Source organism: Trichosurus vulpecula, chromosome 1 (genome assembly GCF_011100635.1).
Source record: "Trichosurus vulpecula isolate mTriVul1 chromosome 1, mTriVul1.pri, whole genome shotgun sequence".
NCBI classification, from domain to species: domain Eukaryota; kingdom Metazoa; phylum Chordata; class Mammalia; order Diprotodontia; family Phalangeridae; genus Trichosurus; species Trichosurus vulpecula.
Genome location: NC_050573.1, coordinates 390,435,190 through 390,457,793, shown reverse-complemented (window position 1 = coordinate 390,457,793; position 22,604 = coordinate 390,435,190).

The following is a 22,604-nucleotide window of genomic DNA, read 5'->3' as shown; positions in this document are numbered from 1 at the left end:
AGGATTGCAGTTCTACCTTCTCAAGAGCTTTGACCAAGAGAGAAAAATCCCATACAATCCCTACCCCAATTTGTCATTTCCATAAATTTGTTCAGTTAACTCTCCAGATTCTCCCTGAATGTGTGAAATTTTCTCTTCCTTAGCTTATCTCCCTAATGGATACTTGGGTTTTCCTATTTAATCTTTGATATTTAAGGTTGAATGAGCAAATACCCATGGTATAATACTTCATTGTGTCCATAGAGTATGAATTAGGTCTTCCAGCACATCCTGGGGGAGCATTCCCATTGCTCCTTCCCTTTCCGCTAAGGGTTTCAGCTTCAAATCACACAAAAATGTATTGCCAGGAAAATCACAAATGCATGAAATCATAAGAATTATTTCAACCCTAATCCCAGGTTGATGAAATAAGAGATGGAATGAAGGATCTATTAAAATCTGAATAGGGTAAAATGAAAGAAGTAGAGGTCTTTGGAAATCTTAACAATTCAAAATCCAGAAGTTATCCTAATAATCAAATGGATGTTAAAAAAAACAATGTAACAAAAGATTTTTAAAAGGAGATGGGCATACTTAAAGTGGAATTTTGAAGATTACCTTTAGAATTTGACCGTATAAATCCAAATAGCAGATGAAGTTTATTAAAACAGAATAATTTTAAAAAGAGGTGCTAAATTAATTTGCATTAACCATCGTGAACAAAAGCACTTTCCCACAGTATTTGACAAAAAGGCATAAAAACATAGTAGTACATTTAGCAGTCATTGCTATGGTAAAAACTCTAGGAAAAAAGTGGGGCTCTCAAAGAATATCCTTGACAGGTATCAAACACTGTCATGGAAGAAGATACATGAGAGAACTAGTAAAGGTCTACTAAAAGTCAATGGAAGATTGTGTCAATATCTTGTGGGTATGTGAAGTTGAAAATTTGAATGTCATAAACCAGAAACAAAACATAAATATAGACAAAACATAAACCAGAAAAGAAAAGCATATCAGAAATTCTAGATAATCAACAATTGAAAGCAAAAATCCAAAGGCTCAGAAGCCAGAGCAACTCAAAGGACAAAATAAACATATCAACATCATTCAAAAACTTTACTACAGAGGGTTAAAGCAAAGAAATCGGAGGAAGAGAGAGTAATCCCCAGAAGAAAAATGTAGAAAATTTCTGTCAATACACAAGAAGTTGAGCACAATGAAAAGGAAAGTTGAATCAAACTAGAAGCAGAAAATTTGAACACCACTAGTATGATGAATGACAGGACTGTCATGTCAAAGGAGGTGACTGAAATTCTAGCTTCTCTACAAAACTGAAAAACAGAGGGGCAAGATAAAATCCACAATTGTCTCAAATGTTTCAGTGGTGTATAAATTACTAGCAAAGCATTTGACTAGCTTTCTCTCATGTGACCCCATCTTTCTTAACCAAAATTATAATATGCATACTACAAAAAGATAAGAATACCAATGACTCCTTTAAATATAGACCAATTGTATGTTTATATACTTTGTTATAGAAATCTTACATCATTAAAAATCTATGTGAAAAATTTATAAGAAAAATATATTGATTGGGGAGCAAAATGAATGTGCCCCAAAGTCCTAAGGGTATAAAGAACAATTTATTAACAATTCAGTATCTATTGAATAGACAGACAGCTATGGGGTGCAGTGTCAGGGCTGGAGTCAGGAAGATCTGAGTTTAAGTGTGGACTCAGACACTTTCTAGCTATGTGACTCTGGGCAAGTCGCTTAACTTTGTTTCAGTTTCCTCATCTGTAAAAAGAGCTGGGAAAGGAAATGGCAAACTACTCCAGTATCTTTACCAAGAAAATCCCAAGTAGGTCATGAAGAGTTGAACCTACTGAAAAAGAACTGGAAAACAACAAAAAACAAATCATTGAAAAATCCACCTTGCCAAAGAACTGGAACATTTAAGCTGTGGGTCTTTATAGATTAATGGAAAGCTTTGATTCAATTTCACACTTGTGGTTTATTCTTGTACTGCAAATATACAAAAGAGATACAAGTATAGTAAGAACATTAAAGTATTTGATGTCCTCATGGAATGCTTTTTTCAATATTAAATATATGCCAGTGCAATGATAGCAAGAGCAATTTATATATAGTGTAGCATTTTTCTGGGAGATGGTTTCAACTCATTATGATTCTGTCAAGCCTTAAAACTATGATCATTTCTCCTAAATAGGAATAAATATGACTTCTAAATTAAAGAGGAAGCTGATTATTACTCATGTGATCTACGTGAATGACATCAATCTACATGGCTCCACCAAAAAATGCATTAAACAATTTTTTTATCTTGTGGGATTTTTCCTCAACATGTGCCAAGGAAAGATAAAGATCAAAGCTTCGAGCTTAAATTAAAAGTCAGATTGATCTGATGGGCAAAGATGATATGTTCAAATGCTTTGGTCTTTTCCAGGTAAGACCATTAAACATATAGCTATCAAGAAGAAAATTACAATTTTTCATTTGGGCAATTTAGTGGCATCCTAAAATGAAAGTTGAATGGGGAGAATACATTTAAAGCAGTTAAAATCCACCCAATGCCAGTCCTACTGAACATTTTTTTAGAATTGTAGACTATAACAGATTTGGAATATAGTCTAATGCAATGCCAGACAACATTTGAAAAATATAGTGAGAGCCCAATTAGGTAACCTAATCAGGCAGATAAAGATTAACTTTTCCTCTTTAAAAAGATTGATTGAAATTCTAAGAGTAAACGGCAAAAAATTGAAAAATCCCTACAAAAATACTTCTGAAAGAGTCATCACTACAACAGTTATAAGAGCTAATAACAAATAAGTGCAAGTAAATGGATTCAATATAGCTAACTTGATTTGCCATTAAATGGAGCCAATGAAATGACTAGGTTCTAAGAATGGAATCAAAAGGCCCTCTATGGCTGAGGGCCACACGAACTCAACCAATGAAGTATTATAAAGAAGTGCCACAATTGATTGAGTCATTTGGGTTCAATAATTTAACATCTACAGAATACCTAGCAAGAAAAAACTGGTGGCTAGAATCAAAAACTTGCTCTCTTTCATGGAATGACAGATGACAAATCCCCATATAAATACAGACCTCATGATAGTTTTGAGAATCCAACCAATAAAGTGTAGTATAAGCAGAAAATTAACACAGATTGTGCTATTGCCTAAAATCACATAGATATAGCCTTGGTCCATAAAAACACAGGAATGATTTTTTTCATTATAATAACATTTTATTTTTCCCAATTCTGTATAAAAACAATTTAATGTTTGCTTTTTTTTAAAGTTTTGAATTCCAAATTCTATCCTTACCTTCCTTCCCTCCCTGAGATGGTAAGCAATCTGATATAGGTTATGCATGTGTAGTCATGTAAAACATTTCCATATTAGTCATTTTGTGCAAGAAAACCTGAAGAAAGAAAGAAAGGAAGAAAGGAAGAAAAGAAAGAAAAAAAGAAAGAAAGAAAGAAGGAAAGAAAGAAAGAAAGGAAGGAAGGAAGGAAGGATAGAAGGATGGAAGGAAGAAAAATAGTATGCTTCAGTCTGTATTTAGGTGACATCAGTTCTTCCTGTGGAGATGGAAAACATTTTTCATCATAAGTTCTTGGTGATCCTGTTGGATCATTGTGTTGCTGAGAATAGCTAAGTCATTTACATTTCTTCATCATACAATATTGCTGTTTTTGTGTATAATCTTCCCCTGGTTCTGCTCACTTTACTTTGTTATCAGTTAGTTCATGTAAGCCGTCCCAGTTTTTTTTTTTCTGAAGTCATCCTGTTTGTCATTTGTTACTGAACATTAATATTCCATTACAATTATATACCACAACTTGTTCAGCTACTCCCCAATTGATGGGCATCCCCTCAAGTTCCAATTCTTTGCCACTGCAAAATATAGATATTTTTGCATTAATAGGTCCTATTACCCTTGTGGAAATAGGCCTAGTTGTGGTATTTCTAGATCAATATACAGCTTTATAGCCCTTTGGGCGTAATTCCAAATTGCTCTCCAGACTGGTTGAATCAGTTCACAACTCTACCAACAGTGCAGTAGAAAAAATATTTTTTAATAGATCTTACCACACCAGTATTTGTAATCTCCCAGCTACACAGAACAGGAAGCTTTCAAAATATGGAGATTTATAAGAAGAAATATGAATCATGGGATCATGGATCTAGAAAGGAATTTAAATAACATTTAGTTTAATCCTTTTATAGGTGAGGAAACTGAGGCCTAAGGAGTTTGCAAAGTATTAAGTGTCAGATTCAGGTTTCAAAATCAAGTCCAGTGATGCAAAATTCAGTGCTTCAAATTTCGGTTCTCTCTCTAGTGTACATTAATGACTCTCATATGTGGAACTGAATGAGGTACATATCATCCTCATCAGTCTGTCTCCTGTTTGAATTGTGTCAAAGAGGCTTCCAGTGAGCCTACAGACATGAGCTTATTTCTTGATGTTTTTTTAAGCTACCAAAAGATGTTATTTCATACCACTGTGCAATAGTCTGTAGAACATTAAAAATAAGAGTATACAGCAGGATAGTAACTTTTCCCAGACCATTTCTTTCTGTATGTTGTCAAAATAAGAATTTTTTTTCCATAAAAGTAACAATGATTATACGAATAAAAAAACTAACAAATAATCTGGTAGCTAGAATCAAACATAAGAAGCTCACTATTCTTTTTTTTAAATTATTTAATTATTGATACATTTTGAGTTCTGAGCTGTCATCCTTCCTCCTTCCCAATCCTCCCCTAGAAAAGGCCAACATTTAACACAGATACATAAATACGTAGATACATACATACATACATATGTGTGTGAGAGAGAAACCATAAAATACATACTTCAATATATTAGTTATTTCTCTGGAAGTGGGTAGCATCTTCCCTCCTAGGTTCTTTGATTTGAATATTCATATTTACAAAGAATAATTTACTCATTTACAGTCACTCAGAACAATATTATTGTTATTATATACAATGTTCTCTTGGTTCTGCTCTTTTCACTCTTCATTATTTCATGCAACTTTTTCCATGTTTTCTTCAAATCGATCTGCTTATTATTTCTAACGGCACAGGAGTATTCTATCATGTTCATATACCATAACTTATTCAGCCAGTCCCCAATTTGTGGGCATCCCCTCAATTTCTAGTTCTTTGCTACCACAAAGAGAGATAATACAAATAATTTAGAACATATGGGTTCTTTTCCTTTTAACCTGATCTCCTTGGAAAACATACTTAGTAGAGGTGTTGCTGGATCAAAGGGGATACAAAGTTTTATAACTCATTGGGGATAATTCCAGATTGCTCTCCAAAATGTTTGGTTTAGTTCACAATTCCACCAAGGGTGTATTAGTATTTCAATTTTTCCACATCCCCTCCAACATTTTTCACCTTTCCCTTCTATCATTTTAGCCAATCTAATAGGCATGAGATAATACCACAGTCATTTTAATTTGCATTTCTTTAAAAATAATGATCTAGAGCATCTTTTTACATGACTATATGTAGCTTTGATTTCTTCTTTCAAAAACTGCCTGTTCATATCCTTTGATCATTTATCAATTGGGGAATGACTCATATTCTTATAAATTTGACAAAGTTCTCTATGCATTTGAGATATGAGACCTTAATTTGAGAACTGTCTATAAAAATTTCTCTCAATTTTCTGCTTTCCTTTGAGTCTTGGTTACATTGGCTTTATTTGTACAAAGCCATTTTAATTTAAGGTAATTGAAATTATATATTTTACATCTCACAATGCTCTATTTCTTGTTTATTCATAAATTATTTTCTTTTTCATAAGTCTGATAAGGAATAGGTTCTATTTTCTTTTAATTTACTTATGATATTTCTCTTCATATCTAGGTCATGTATTCATTTTGACCTTATCTTGGTAAATGTTGTAAGACATTAGCCTATACCTGGTTTCCACCAGACTGCTTTCCAGTTTTCCCAATGATTTTTACCAAATAGTAAATTCTTATCCAAAAAACTTAAATCTTTACTTTTTCAAACACAAGATTATTATAATCATTTACTACTGTGTATTGCATGTCTACTCAGTTCCACTGATCCACTTTTCAATTTCTTAGTCAGTACTAGATAGTTTTGATAATTATTGCCTTATCATGTAGCTTAAGATCTGGTACTGCTAAACTTTTTTCCTTTACATTTTAAAAATTAATTCCTTTGATATTTTGTTCTTATACATGAATTTTGTTGTAATTTTTTATAGCTCAATAAAATAATTTTTTGACAATTTAATTGGGAAAGCATTAAATAAATAGATTAGGTGGTCATTCTTATTATATTGGCTCTGCCCACCCATGAACAATTAATATTTCTCCAACTATTTAAATCAGACTTAATTTCTACAAAAAGTGTTTTATAATTATGTTCATGTAGTTACTGGGTTTGTCTTGGCAGTATACTCCCAAGTATTTTATGCTGTCTACAGATATTTTAAATGGTGTATCTCTCACTATCTCTTGCAGGGTTTTGTTGGTGACATAAAGAAATGCTGATTATTTATGTGGATTTATTTTGTATCTTTCTACTTCACTACAATGAGTCATTGTTTCAATTAGCTTTTTAGTTGAAACTTAGGATTTTCCAAGTATATCGTCTGCAAAAAGAGATAGTTTTATTACCTCCTTAACCATTCTGATTCCTTCAATTTCTTTTTTTTCTTTTATTGCTATTGTTTGCATTTCTAATACATTATTGAGCTGATAGTGGGCATCCTTGTTTCACTTCTGATCTTATTGTGAAGACTTCTTTTTTTAAATTTTTTTATTTAGTTTTCAGCATTGATTTTCACAAGAGTTTGAATTACAAATTTTCTCCCCATTTCTACCCTCCCCCCCACTCCAAGATGGTGTATATTCTGGTTGCCCTGTTCCCCTGTCAGCCCTCCCTTCTGTCACCCAACCCCCCTCCCATCCCCTTTTCCCTTCCTTTCTTGTAGGGCAAGATAAATTTCTGCACCCCATTGCCTGTGTATCTTATTTTCTAGTTGCATGCAAAAACATTTTTTTGAACATCTGTTTTTACAACTTTGAGTTCCAAATTCTCTGCCCTCTTCCCTTCCCACCCACCCTCCCTAAGAAGTCAAGCAATTCAACATAGGCGTATCATTATGTATAACCCTTCTACAATACTCATGTTGTGAAAGACTAAGTATATTTTGCTCCTTCCTAACCTATCTCCCTTTATTGAATTTTCTCCTTTGGCCCTGTCCCCTTTCGAAAGTGTTTGTTTTTGATTACCTCCACCCCCATCTGCCCTCCCTTCTATCATCCCCCCCTTTTTTATCTTCTTCCTCCTTTTTTCCTGTGGGGTAAGATACCCAAACAAGTATGTATGGTATTCCCTCCTCAGGTCAAATTTGATGGAGCAAGATTCACTCATTCCTCCTCACCTGCCTTCTCTTCCCCTCCTACAGAACTGCTTTTTCTTGCCACTTTTATGTGAGATAATTTACCCCATTCTATCTCTCGCTACCTCCCTCTCTCAATATATTCCTCTCTCATCCCTTAACTTGATTTTATTTCTTTTAGATATCTTCCCTTCATCTTCAACTCACCCTGTGCCTGCTCTCTCTCTCTCTCTGTATACATATACACATACATATATACATACATACACACTCACATATACATATATATATACATAAAGATATATATATTGTGTATATATATATATATATATGCATATTCCCTTCAGCTACCCTAATACTGAGGTCTCATGAATCATACACATCATCTTTCCATGTAGGAATGTAAACAAAACAGTTCAACTTTAGTAAGTCCCTTGCAATTTCTTTTTCTTGTTCTTTTCCTTGATTACCTTTTCATGCTTCTCTTGATTCTTGTGTTTGAAAGTCAAATTTTCTATTCAGCTCTGGTCTTTTCACTGAGAAAGCTTGAAAGTCCTCTATTTTATTGAAAATCCATATTTTGCCTTGGAGCATGATACTCAGTTTTGCTGGGTAGGTGATTCTTGGTTTTAATCCTAGCTCCATTGACCTCCAGAATATCATATTCCAAGCCCTTCAATCTCTTAATGTAGAAGCTGCTAGATCTTGGATTATTCTGATTGTGTTTCCATAATACTCAAATTGTTTCTTTCTGGCTGCTTGCAGTATTTTCTCCTTGATCTGGGAGCTCTGGAATTTGGCGACAATATTCCTAGGAGATTTGTTTTTGGGATCTATTTGAGGAGGTGATCGGTGGATTCTTTCAATTTCTATTTTGCCCTGTGGCTCTAGAATATCAGGGCAGTTCTCCTTGATAATTTGTTGAAAGATGATATCTAGGCTCTTTTTTTGATCATGGCTTTCAGATAGTCCAATAATTTGAAATTATCTCTCCTGGATGTATTTTCCAGCTCAGTGGTTTTTCCAATGAGATATTTTACAATGTCTTCTATTTTTTCATTCCTTTGGTTCTGTTTTATAATATCTTGATTTCTCATAAAGTCACTAGTTTCCACTTGCTCCAGTCTAATTTTTAAGGTAGTATTTTCTTCAGTGGTCTTTTGGACCTCCTTTTCCATTTGGCTAATTCTGCCTTTCAAAGCATTCTTCTCCTCATTGGCTTTTTGGAGCTCTTTTGCCATTTGCGTTAGTCTTATTTTTTAAGGTGTTGTTTTCTTCAGTATATTTTTCAGTATTTTGTGGGGTCTCCTTTAGCAATTCATTGACTTGTTTTTCATGGTTTTCTCTCATCCTTCTCATTTCTCTTCCCAATTTTTCCTCTACTTCTCTAACTTGCTTTTCCAGATCCTTTTTGAGCTCTTCCATGGCCTGAGACCAGTTCATGTTTTTCTTGGAGGCTTTTGTGGTAGGCTCTTTGACTTTGTTGACTTCTTCTGTCTGCATGTTTTGGTCTTCTTTGTCACCAAAGAAAGATTCCAGAGTCTGAGACTGAATTTGGGTGCATTTTCACTGCCTGGCCATATTCCCAGCCAACTAACTTGACCTTGAGTTTTTCAGCGGGGTATGACTGCTTGTAGAGTTAAGAGAACTATGTTCGACAGCTGGGGGGATGTGCCAGCTCTGCCACACCAGCATTCATCCTTCCCCAAGAACCCCCAACCCAGACTGGACTTAGACCTTTAGCAGGCTCTTCACTCCTGCTCTGATCCACCACTTAATTCCTCCCACCAGGTGGGCCTGGGGCCGGAAGTAACTGCAGCTGTAGTTCTGTAGCTGCCCCACTTCTGTTGCCCTTGGGGCGGTGGCCGAACTGCGAACTCCTTCTACTCCTGCAGCTTTTCCCACTAACCTTCTCTGTTGTCTTTGGTGTTTGTGGGTTGAGAAGTCTGGTAACTGCTGCAGCTCACTGATTCAGGGAGCTAGGGCATGCTCCTCCCGGCTCCTGGTCCAGTTAGTCCATGCAGCGCATGCTGGGTTCTGCTCCACTCCGCTCCCCTCCGCTCCCAGCTCCATGCAGGATAGACCTCACCCAGAGACCATCCAGGCTGTCCTGAGCTGGAGCCCTGCTTCCCTCTGCTATTTTCTGGGTTCTGCAGTTCTAGAATTGGTTCAGAGCCATTTTTCATAGGTTTTTGGAGGGGCTCAGTGGGGAGCTCAAGCTAGTCTCTGCTTTCCAGCTGCCATCTTGGCTCTGCCCCCCTATTGTGAAGACTTCTAACTTATATCCATTATAGATAATACTTGCTGATGGTTTTAGGTAGATGTTTCTAATCATTTTAAGAAAAAAAGACACTTATACCTATGCTTTCATAAGTTTTCAATAGGAATGAATGTTGTATTTTATCAAAAGATTTTTCTGTATCTGTTGACATAATTGTATGATTTCTATTATTTTTGTTACTGAAATAATCAATTATATTAATAGTTTTCTTTATATGGTTGCATTCTTGATTTAATCTTACCTGATCACAATGTATAATCTTGTAGTCTCCTAGCTAGTATTTTATTTAGGATTTTTGCATCAATATTCAATTAGTAAAAATGGTCTATAATTTTCTTTCTGTTTTTGCTCTTTCTGGTTTGGGTATCAGCACCATATTTGTTTCATAAAAGGAGTTTCATAGGACTCCTTTGTCTATTATTCCAAATAACTTATTTAATATTGGATTTAGCTGATCTTTAAATGTTTGCTAGAATTCATTTGTAAATCCATCTGGTCCAGATGCTTTTTCTCTGAGGAAGCTCATTTATAGTATGTTCAATTTCTTTTTCTAAAATCAATTTATTTAGATATTCTATTTCCATTTCTGTTAATCTGGACAGTGTATATTTTTGTAAGTATTTTTCCATTTCACTTAAGTTGTTAAATTTATTGGCACATAACTGAGAAAAATTTTTCAATAATTATTTTAATTTCATCTTCATTACTGGTGTATTCGCTCCTTTCATGTTTGATACTAGTGATTTGGCTTTCTTCTCTCTCTTTAAAAATTATATTAACCAATGATTTATCCATTTTTTTATAAAACCAACTTATAGTTTTATTTATTAATTTGATAGTTTTCTTACATTTGATTTTATTAATCTTGCCTTTGATTTTTAGGATTTCTGATGTGGTGATTAATTAGAGATTTTTTAATTTGTCATTTTTTAAATTGCATTCAGTGATCTGCTCTTTATTTTATTGTTGTAAGCATTTAGAGATATAAATTTTCCTCTGATTACTGCTGTTGCTGCATTCCATAAGTTTTGGTATGTAGTCTCATCATTATCATTCTCTTTAATGAAATTATTGTTTATTTCTATGATTTGTTTCTTAACCCACTTTCTTTAGAATTGGTTTACCTACTCTCAAATTTATTTTTAATTTGCATTGCATGGTTATTTATTAAATGTAATTTTATTGCCTTATCATCTGAAAAAGATACATTTAATATTTCTGCATTTTTCATTTAATTATAAAATTATTATTCCCTAATATACCTCAATTTTTGTAAATGTGCCATATATTTCTGAGAAAAGGAGGTATATTCTTTTCTTTTCTTATTCAGTTCTCTCCAGATGTCTATCACATCCAGCTTATCTAAGATTCTATATCTCCTTGACTTCTTTCTTGTTTATTTTTTGGTCAGATTTGTTTAATTCTGAGAGGGGGTGATTGAAGTCTCCTATTATTATAGTTTTGTTATCTATCTACACCTGCAATTCATTTAGCGTTTCCTCTAAAAATCTGGTTACTATAGCATTTGGTGCATGTATGTTTAGTATTGATATTGTTTCATTTTTATGGTACATTTTAACACAATATACTTTCCTTGTTTATTTCTTTTAATTAGATCTACTTTAGCTTTAAATTTATCTGAGATCAAGATTGCTACCCATGCTTTTTTTTTATATCAGTTGAAACATAATCTACTCCTGCCCTCTTTATTTTTGCTTTCATTTTTAAAATATGTTTCTTTAAAAAAATATTGTTGGGTTCTGGTTTTTGATTCATTATGCAATCTGTTTCAATTTTATGGGTGTGTTTATCTTATTTATGCTCAAAGTTGTAATTTGGAGTTGTGGATTTCCTTCTATCCTATTTTTCCTCACTATTTATCCTTCTCTCTCTTTCTCTTTTTACCCTATCCATCCTCAGAAATCTAATTTACTTCCAAGCACTGCCTCCCTAATTCACACAATCTTTTAATAGTCCCTCCCTTATCCTACTCCTTTGCCCTCCTATGCCTTAATTCACATACTCTTCTAAGAGTCCCTCCCTTGTCCTATCCCCTTACCCTCCTATTATTCTGTAAGTTAAGATTTTTACACCCTATTAAATGTATATGTTATTTTCCTCCTTCTGATGAGAATTAGTTTTCTCCACTACCTGCCCTCTATTCCCTCCTCTCCTCCCCTGGAGCAGTTTTTCCAATCATGCCTCTTTGGTATGAGATAATTTATTCTAATTTACCTCTCCTCACCCGATTTAAGTTTTAGGATCATCTCATCATGATCAACTCTACCTCAAGTTTTCTATGCATATTCTTGCAATCTACCCTTGTAATGATAACATTCTTAAGAGTTACATATATCATTTTCCTATATAAGAAGTACACAGTTTAACCTTATTAAATCTTTTACAATTAGTCTTTCATGTTTATCTTTTTATTTTCTCCTTATTCTTATAAGTCAAATATTCTGTTTAGTCCTTATCTTTTCCTCAAAAATACCTGAAGTCTTTTAACTAATTAAAAATCCATTTTTCCCCTTGCAGGACTACACTCATCTTTGCTGAGTAGGTTATTCATGGTTGCAAACCCAGTTCCTTTGCTCTTTGGAATATTGTGTTCCATATTTTTTGGTCTTTTAATGGAGAAGATACTAAATCTTGTGTCCTCCAGACTATAGTGCCACAATATTTAAATTGTTTCTTTTTTCTAGTTGCTTGTAATATGTTCTACTTAACCTGGGAGCTTTGTAACAGCTGTAGTAGTTTTGTGAGTTTTTATTTAAGATCTCTTTCAGGCAGTGATTGGTGGTTCTTTTCAACTTTTATTTTGCCATCTAATTCTAAAACTTCAGGGCAATTTTCCTTAAGAATTTATTGAAATAGGATGTCTAGAGTCTTTTTTTGAAAGCAAAATACTTTCAGGAAATCCAACAATTTCTTTTTTGTCTCTCCTCAATATGTTTTCCAGGTCAGTTGTTTTTTAATGAGATATTTCATTTTCTGTTCCATTTTTTCATTGTTTTGATTTTGTTTTCTTATTTCTTGATGTCTTATGAAGCCATTATCTTTTGCCCAATTCTGATTTCTAGGGAGTTATTTTCTTCCATGAGTTTTTGGATCTCTTTTTCCATTGATTGACTTTCTTTTTGTAATTTTCTTGATTTTCTTTCATTAGTCTTATTTTTTTCAACCTCTCTTATTTGAATTTTAAAGTTCTTCTGAAAATTCTTTTTGGGCTAGTGACCATTACACATTTTTCTTTAAAGCTTTACAAGTAGCTGTTTGGCTTTATTGTCTTATACATTTGAACCCTGATCTCTATCACCCTAGTAAGTATCTATGGTCAAGTTCTCTATTTTATACTCATTTAATGACCTATTTCTTGCTTGTTAACTTTATGTTAGGGTTGGGGTCTGCTCACAGGGTGCAGGGGATAACATCTTAGGCTTCAAGTTTTTCATGCTTCTGTTCACTGAGCTCAGTCTGGAGTTCCTTAACTTTTTGGTTCTTTGAATGTTCTATAATCCAAGACCAAGTGTGGTCACTGCTCCTGAAGCCCATGTCTTGTTCTATGAGTGACCTCAGGTACTCTTCTCTGCCCATGAATTGTAACCATAGTCCCCAACAGTACCATTGCAAACACTTTTGTTCCCTGAAGTTCCTCAGGGGGTGGGGGGTCCCAAGGGTCAATTTGCCCTTTTACCCTGGAAATAAAACCAGGGACCCCAACCAGGAGGACCCCAGTCTCCTGCAACCATGCTTACTAGTGTGTGATCCTCCTCACCCACAGCCACAGCCTGGCACCTTGGTTGATCAATGTATCTGGGCTCTGAGTCCAGAGCAAGTGGAGGACCCTGCAATCTTTCCCTGACAATCCTCCTGAATCTTATGACTTCTGTGGGACAAAAGTTCCTGAAGCTGGTATTGTTGCCTTCAGGACTTACTGTCTGTTAGACTCAAAGGTATCTGCCCAGCCAGACTATCACTTTGGGAGGTCAGATCTTTCTTAAGGTCCTCCCAAGTTGTCTTAGGCTGGATGACTGCTTTACCCCGATTTTAAATTATTTCTGTCTCTCTAGAATTCATTTTGAGGCATTATTTTAAATTCTTTAGGAGGCAATTTAGAACAGCCCGGTAATTTCCTGCCTTATTCCACCATCTTCTCATAATTCCCTTGCTCACTATTCTTCAAGGATTAATAAATAAGAACTCCCCATACTACAAATATAGGCCTCAAAATATCCTGGGGAATTCAACCAATAAACTTTATTGGAAATGAACCATTATCACAGACTGACATGTTATCCACAATCACCTGAACATAATATTGATTCACAAAAACTTAAGAACAATGTTTTAAATAAATGTCGCTGCCAGGAATATGCTGGACCCAGCTCAAACTAGCCTGTGAGAGCAAATTATTAAATTTTCACTGTGAGCATTGACATCTCAGAAATCAGAAAGAGCAACAAATCAGCATTTGATTTATTGTTTTATTTGTTGTCTTGCCTTAAGAAGGTGATGGAAAAAATGTGAATAATGCAGAATAAACTTAGAAGTGTGTAACACATAACTCTCTCTTCTCCTTCCCAGAGCCAGTTGTTTCATATTTATCGGCACATCTTTGAGTGTCACTATTTCAAATGCTTATATTCTCTAGTTTTGATGGAACAAAAAGTTTTCCATTTACAGAGACCAGACTGAGAAAAATCAAAATTATATGAGAACAAGATGAAGTATTTCTCATCTTCTTTGTCCTGTCTGGAGTTAAACTAAGGATACTTGCAGTGAGTGATCTTACAGAGCTTAATCTTAATATTTTTATTCAATTTTAAAAAGCAATTACTGCATCCACCCAATAATAAGTATTCTATAGAACATTAAATTTAAAAGAAGAATAGCAAGATGATAATTTGTCCCAGGACCATTTCTACTTAAATCTTACTGGAAAAAAATCTTTTAAAAAATGACAAGATGAATAATAATAGTAATGGCAGCAGGAGTGAGAGCTGACATTTTTTACAAAGAATAACCTTTTGTTATCTGTTCTCTAAGAACAAGATTGGCTGTAAAACAGCTAAGAAAACAAGAAAGTTTTGTCAGAATAAGTAGCACAGATAATAAATGTCATAGGAGTTCTAAGAATCAAATATAAGAGTAGTTAGGGAAAGCTTCATGGAGGCAGTGAGCCTGGAGCTAGGATGGAGCAAGAAGTACAGTTTGGATAAGAGAAACTAATAGAAATGTGGTTAAAATTGGGGGGAAAATACTGGCACAGAGGGTGGTTTGCAGCTTTGCAAATGTTACTGGACCCTGAGAGCTTCCCTTTGATGCACATATCTATGATTCTACAGTTGAGATCTGACAGAGGAGGGAGGGCCGTAAATAGTCTGAACACTGAGTGGCTGTGCTGAGCTGGGATAGCCAGGGCTCTCCCACCCCGGAAAGCTCAGTGACTGAGGCCAATTCTGGGCCTCGCTAGTCAATAGGACACCTGCTTCTGGCATCTTGAACAGTTTTTACAATTTCATTGCAAAGAGCAGGAAGGGATTAACCTCATCAGGGAAGACTTAGTGAAGAGAGGGGGATCAGATGCCATACAGGATGGGGTCAATGAACGCAAAAGCGGGAGCTGGCAGGAAGACAGGTCAATTGCACGTCCATTCTCACTTCCATCTGGTAAATGAAAAATGGCTGCGTCTTCAAGACCCAGGCCTCTTAGATGAAGACAGGGGTACTGTTTGAGCCAGTTTCTTTGTTTCAGAGCTACAGGCCATTTTGCTTGCAAGATACTGTTTAGAAGTTGCTGGGAACCAAAACAAGACCTTCCCTCTTAAGAATTCATGTGCTCAGGCTTCAGCCTGTATGAAGGATTTTTACCCATTTTTCTTTTCCATGGTTTTAAAAGGTTGTAAAAGTTTTCTCAATGTAATTTTTATCACCTTTCTTTCTTTCCCTTTTTTTCATCATTTATGACCATATGTGTTTTTTATGATATTCACAACATGCTTGTGTCACAAGATTCAAATTTAATTTCCTGCAGTTACTGCACAATATGCATAGCAAAAAATGATATAAAAATGACAGAAAATAATAAACAGTCACTCCATTTCTTCTAGGTTACCCTTTGGAAATAAAACTCAAGGATAATCCATATGAGGCTTCTGATTGGTTGTCTGCAGATCCATGTTGTTTCGGGAATTTATAATAATCGTTAGAGATTTTCAAATCTCCCGATAGTGGCTGAGGGATTCGCTTTATTGGGAAATTATCAACCTGTACACCCAGAGATTTAAGAGTTGTTACAACTTCCTTCCTATCACTTGAGGGGAGTGGAGTTCGAGTGAATGGGGGAAGTTAGCTAGTACAGTACTTTGTCAGTAATACTTTGTACTTTTCACCTGAAAGCCAAAATGTAGGAAACTAATTTGAGCAAGTCATTAGAAAGTCTCTGTTTCCAGGCAACCTAATGAATCATAATCAGAGACAGTGGTCATACATGATGGGCGGCGGGGGGGAGGGGGTGATATTGGATCCAGGACTATTGGATTGCCCCTCCTGGTGTTCAGTGTCTTAGATCCTAGTTCATGATATAGGTCAGTGCCTTAATGAAGGGGGGAGGGATCATGGCTAGCAGGTACCAGCTATATATTTAAAAACTCTTCCACTATAGCATTTGCCAGTCACTACTAAGCCAAGCTCTGGCTCCTGAACTTCTTCCTGATGCTTTCAATCCCAGCTCATCCTTGGCCCTTCATAGCCATTTGGCTCCATACTGAAATCCACCTGACCCAGCTTTGTCACTTTCTCATCATTGCTCCAGAGCTGATCCTCTGGCTTCTTTGACTTCTGGGGCTTTGGTGCTTCCAGTAACTCTGTCTTGTCTCTGCTCCCAATTCTAATATCCAGCTCCCTCCTTTCTTCCTCCCTTACACAAAACAATTTCCAGGCAATGCTTTCCTGGTTCTTTCAGGTCTGACTGAAAGCCATAATCAACCTCTGACCTTTTATTAGAACCATAACCACCAAAACCTGTATCTGGGCAAATGGAGGTGAGCCCCTGCTGGTTCTAGTTGGTCATGTTGATTGCACTGAGGCCTAGACCTAGGTGAGATACAGGGACCATAATTTGTGGGGAGAGGATGCAGGCATCTTCCCCGGTTGCTGATGTCCTATTTGTGATGTCCTAATTATGGCTCTTCTTTCCACTGACTAAGAAAGACGGACATCCCTACCACTGCTAAATAGCCTGTTCCAAACACAGGTGGAGCACAGTAAGTGTTGTTGACTAACACCTCCCTTCTGTCTATTATTTACTAAATCTCTATTTAGGCACCCAAAAAGGCAAGTGAACATCTTTTCGCTGCGAGGTGTAATTCTCATGAAATGTCAACGTTCCCTGAGCTTGCTTAACTTCTTCCAATTGCCTGTGAGTGGGAGAAAATGCCTAGGTAGGGAGATTAAAAAAGAGAAAAAGAAGGAAAAAAGGAGAAGATAGAGAAATGGAGTTTTTCCTTTTAAGACAATATTCTTTAAGTAAAAAATAGAATGGAAAAATGTAATTAATATTATGTCCTCCTGGGCAAATCAAACTAATACCTATCATATTAGTATTTGATGGATAGCCTATATGGCAGGATGAACTGACTTCCATCATTTGCTTTCTTGAGGAAACTCACCAAGAAGATCCCACTGCTTTTGAAATACGAAATGGCCTAAGGAAAGATAGAAAGGGGTTTTTAAGGCCTTGTCGTGTTCTTTTATGTATCTCTTAAATATTACATATGTAGTATGATACCTCTTACCTATGTGATAATATATCTAATATGCCTATAGTATTATAACATTAAATAATATAACATATACTACAATATTACATGTAATAAAATAATACTTCTAACATATTGCATGTTTTCATAAAAAATTATTCTCTGGCCCCTGTTTAGGAGTTGACAGGGAAAGACTTTGTCCAGATCATAAACAGAGATACAGAAAGATGACTTGTGAGAATCTAGTCCTGAAGTGGCCTGGGAGGGATGGTACAAAGGGGAAAGGGTATCAAAAAGCTCTGAAACAACCTAAAAATTAAAGTCCAAGCCTATATACTGAGTGCTGGGCTAGGGCCAAGATCTCTACTTAACATAGCACAGGAGTAGCGGTACCAAAAATGGAGATGCCAAAAAGTGAGGCTATGTTAGCCCTCACTGCAGGAAGGGCAGATGTCCATAGCCCAAGGAGAATGACTAAAGCTTTGTCTCCACAATTCAACCAATTCAGTCTAAACCTAGTCAAGCTCCATTTATACAAAATAACTATTAATTGACTGATTCTCACCCACCCTTCACTTTTCAACCCCTTGCTATCATACAATAAAAGAACAGCACAAGTCACCTGAGCTTAATGCCTCCTATATGACCTGCCCTGCAGAGACTATTTGTGTTTTTAAATTTATAAACTGGCCTTCTCCTATTTGGCGTCTTTGTGTAGCTGGTGTTATTTAGTCATTATTGGGAGGAGGGGAGGGAGCGAAACTTTGCTTTGGGGCTGAACATGTGTATCCCATGTCTAGCCAAGAGTACATTTGAAAATGTTAATAATAAGCCAGTGGCATGGAAACTAGCTCTCATCTATCCTGAAAAACCATCTTGAGCTCACATTTTGCACAGAACAACTTCACAGTAAACAGAAGTCTATCATCGCAGAATTAGCATCTGCAATTTGCAACACTGAAACAATCAGTTGGTGTCTGCTTTACTCTGGGGGTCTTTTGCTCCCGCACAAGTCCCGCCAAAGCCACTGTTCCCCGTGATGCCATGGCCTGCATATAGGGAACATGTACGGCTACATTGTAATGTTCATGTAAACATTTGTGGTCCTGATTTACTGTGTACTGTGTTTTCTATTGAATTAATACCAAATGTTAAAGAAAATGCTTCAAAAATAAATGTTTCCTACAAGTCGCTCACTGGAAACAGTGCTGACAGATGTTGATTGGCTAGGTTGCGGTGTGAGTTCCCAAATACAGCAAGTGGAGTGGAGTTGGGTTAACTTGGCTAAGTGGAATCTTCACTGAAGTTGAGGTAGAGAGAGGCCTTTGAAGTTCTGTCCTACAGTAATACATCCCAGTCACTTGAGGGTGTAGTTTTACTGGAAACATCTGACTGCTGTGTTATGAGAGGGACATTAAGAAACTGGTACAGAGGAAGCTGTTGGGCCTGAGGACCTGTTTTTGAATCCTGCCTGGTGCTTGCTGCCTGTGTGACATTGGGTAAGTCATCTGATCATTCTGGATCTTAGTTTCCACATCTATAAAATGAGACATTTAAATGGTCTCTGTGGTTCTAGGTCTATGATCTATAAATGTATTGTATGGAATTTGTACCACGGTAGCAGCTTGGAGCCATAGAACGATTGCTAGATTTGGATTCAGAGGTGGGTCCTGTGTTCAAATCCCATCTCTGATAGATATTTAGTATCTGTAGTTGGGTGGCAGAGTGACTAGAGCAAGGGTCTAGAGTCAGGAAGACCTGAGTTGGATGTGACTCCAGCTGCTTACTAGCTCTGTGACTCTGGGTGAGTCACTTCGTCTCTGTCTACATCAGTTTCTGCATCTATAAAGTGGGAATAACGGTACCTACGTCCCAGGGCTGTCATGAGGATCAAATGATATGATATTTGTAAAGCATTTAGCACAGGGCCTGGTACGTAGGAGACACTTAGTGATTGTTCCCTTCCTTCCTGAACAAGTTATGTCTCCTCTCTGGTTTCTCATTTGTAAAGTGAAAGAGTTGGGCTTGATGGTTTCTAAGTCCCTTCCTTCTCTCCTCCTCATTGGCTTTTTGGAGCTCTTTTGCCCTTTGGGTTAGTCTATTTTTAAGGTGCTATTTTCTTCTGTATTTTGGGGGGTTTCCTTTAGCAAGGTGTTGACATGGTTTTCATGATTTTCTTGTATCGCTCTCATTTCTTTTCCCAAATCTTCCTCTATTTCTCTTGATTTTCAAAATCCTTTTTGACCTCTTCCATGGCCTTCAAGCAGTTCATATTTTTCATGGAGGCTTTTGATGCAGGATCTTTGACTTTGTTGTCTTCTTCTGGCTGTATGTTTTGATCTTCTTTGTCACTAAAGTAAGATTCTGTACTCTGAGTTCTTTTATGCTATCTGCTCATTTCCGCAGTCAATTACTTGACTTTTGAGCTCTTTGTCAAGGTATGACTGCTTCCAGAGTAGAGAGTGCACTGTCCCAAGCTTCTGGGGTTGTGCATAGCTTTTTTTTTTCCTAGCTACTTGTAGGCACCTATAACTTTTCAGTTCTTATAAGGTTGTATGATCTAAGGAGAGGTATTTACTCCTCCACTGGCTTGTGCTCTGGTCCGTGAGTGACCTCAAGCATTCTTTCCTGCCTTGGAACTGCTAGGAAGACTCCCTCTCCATGACCACCACAAGCTCTGCCACACCAGCACTCCTCCTCATACCAGGACCACCACCCAGGACTGGGACCCAGATCCAAGCAGGGCAAAGCAAGAGAATCCTGCTTCAGTGCCAGCAAAGAGATCCCTGCACTCCTGCTCTGATCAGCTGCTTGATTCCCCCCACCATCTGTGGGCCTGGAGCTCCAGAAGCAGCTGCTGCTGCTGCCACCGCCACTGCAGCCACCTCTGCTCCCCCTGGGGCTGGTGTCAGACCACATCCTTCTCTGACCCAGGTCCACCAGAATTTTCCCACTGACCTGCTAAGTTGTCTTTAGCATTTGTGGGTTGAGAAGTCTGGAAACCACTACAGCCCTGAGGCCTGCTCCAACATGTCTGCTCTGGCCTGGCCTGGTCTGTGAAGGCGTGGCCCACTACTCTGCATTCTGCTCCCAGTATAGTACGATAGACCCTTCCCAGCAACATCCAGGCCATCTTGAGCTGGAGACTTGTTTCACTCTGTCATTTCTTGGGTTCTGTAGCTCTAGAATTTGTTTAGAGTCATTTTTACAGGTGTTTGAAGAGATCTGAGGGAGAGCTCAAACAAGTCCCTGCTTTTACTCTGCCATCTTGGCTCTGCCCCCTTCCTTCTCTAAATCTAAAATTCTAAGAATGTTTTCCAAAGGAAATCAACACAGATCTAGATTTGGAAACCATGTCATGTGAGGAATGCTTCAAGGAATGGGAATTTTTAAGTTGGAGGACACTAAAGAGGAATGTGCTAACTCCTTTGGAATACTTGAAGGATTGTCATTTGGAAGACAAATTGATTATTGGATGCATTCTGTGTCCATCCAGAGAGCAGAACTAAAACCAATGGATTACTGTTATAGGGAAGCAGATTTCATCTCAGTAAAAGGAAAAATGTTTTAATAATGGAGGCTGTCCAATATCAAAATAGGCTGCTTTATTAAGTAGTGAGCTCTCCATCCTTGGAAATATTTATGTGGAGATTGGATAAACATCTTTCAGTAGTGTTGTAGAGATTTTCCCTGAATTATATGAGAGGTTGATCCATAAATCTTACCCTCCTCCTGTGTAAATGCAGAGGCAACTATATGGCTTAGGGATAGTGTGTTGGTAAGCAAAATGGGCTCTTAGCACTCAGTTCAACCAAATGCCCTTGGAGAGCTTGGCTTTTGTCTCCTTTGATTAATTCAGTGTATTTCATTGAATCTTACTAGGTGCTAAGCCCCAGGTCCAAACCCCTATTAGGTGCTAAGCCTATGTGGGTGTGGAGCTCCCATGGTACTAAGAGGAGGTGCTAACTCAAGAGCCAATCATAGGAGTCTAAGTTCTGGTCATTCAGATGATGTTTGATGACATCTAAAATGGTATAAGAAGAGAAGACAGAGCCATTTGCTCAGGGCTCTCACTTGTGGTGGTGTGCTGATGTGGACACTCCGGGTAGCTATAGCTAAGAGCCCTCCAGCTTGTAACCTGCATGTTGGGACTTTGTTAAACTCTGGTAACTATGTATTGGGATTTGAATCAGACAAGGTCTGTCTGTCGATATTTGTAATTTGTTTGTATTTTCCTCTCAAGTTCAGGGTGCTGGCTTTTTTCCCCTGAACTAAGTGAATGATGTCTGTATGCTGGATTAAAGTAAACATGTCAACCCCTTCACGTTGCTTTCCTTAGTAAAGCAGATCAAAAGAACCTGGGCTTTGGCAGCATGCTTGTTGTTGGGCTTGTGTTGGTCTTTCACCCCCACAACAGCTGCTAGGCAGATTGTCGAAACAGATAGGATGTTGGACCTGGAATCAGGAAGACCTGAGTTCAAATCCAGCCTCAGACACCTAATAACTGTGTGACCCTGGGCAAGTCATTTAACCTATGTTTGCCTTAATGCATTAGAGAAGGAAATATCAAACCATTTCAGTATTTCTGCCAAGAAAAACTCCATGAACAGTATAGTCCATAAGGTCATGAAGAGTCAGGCACTACTTAATGACTGAACAAAAACAACACCCTGTGTAAATAATGTGTTAGAACGTTTCTCATTAGGAATATTAACAATACTGTTAGTGTCTTCAGGAAAGCCGAAACACTCATTTTATGTGCCGTGCATGTGGGTGAAGTCTTCTACAGATGGTTTCACCATGATAGCACTGATTCTGGGTTCTCAAGTTGCCTGAGACAATATTCTAGGTTTAATTCTCTGATGGTAGAATCAGAAAAGCCTAGGAGTCAAAGGGTATTTTTCAGCCTTAACCTAAATGAATCCATAACATAAGATACAGACTGTACATAGCTATGCATTCTTTCCCAAAGTTTTTCTAAAAGTATGAGAAATGGACAATCTATCTCCTTCAAAGTCCCAAGGCCACAGGGGCAAGAACAGACTTTTTTTTTAAAAGCTTGGCAACACTGTCTATAATGACTCCTTTCCCTCATTTACTGAAAGGGTCAGTTGGAAGTCAGCATGACACAATGTAGGGAGCAATG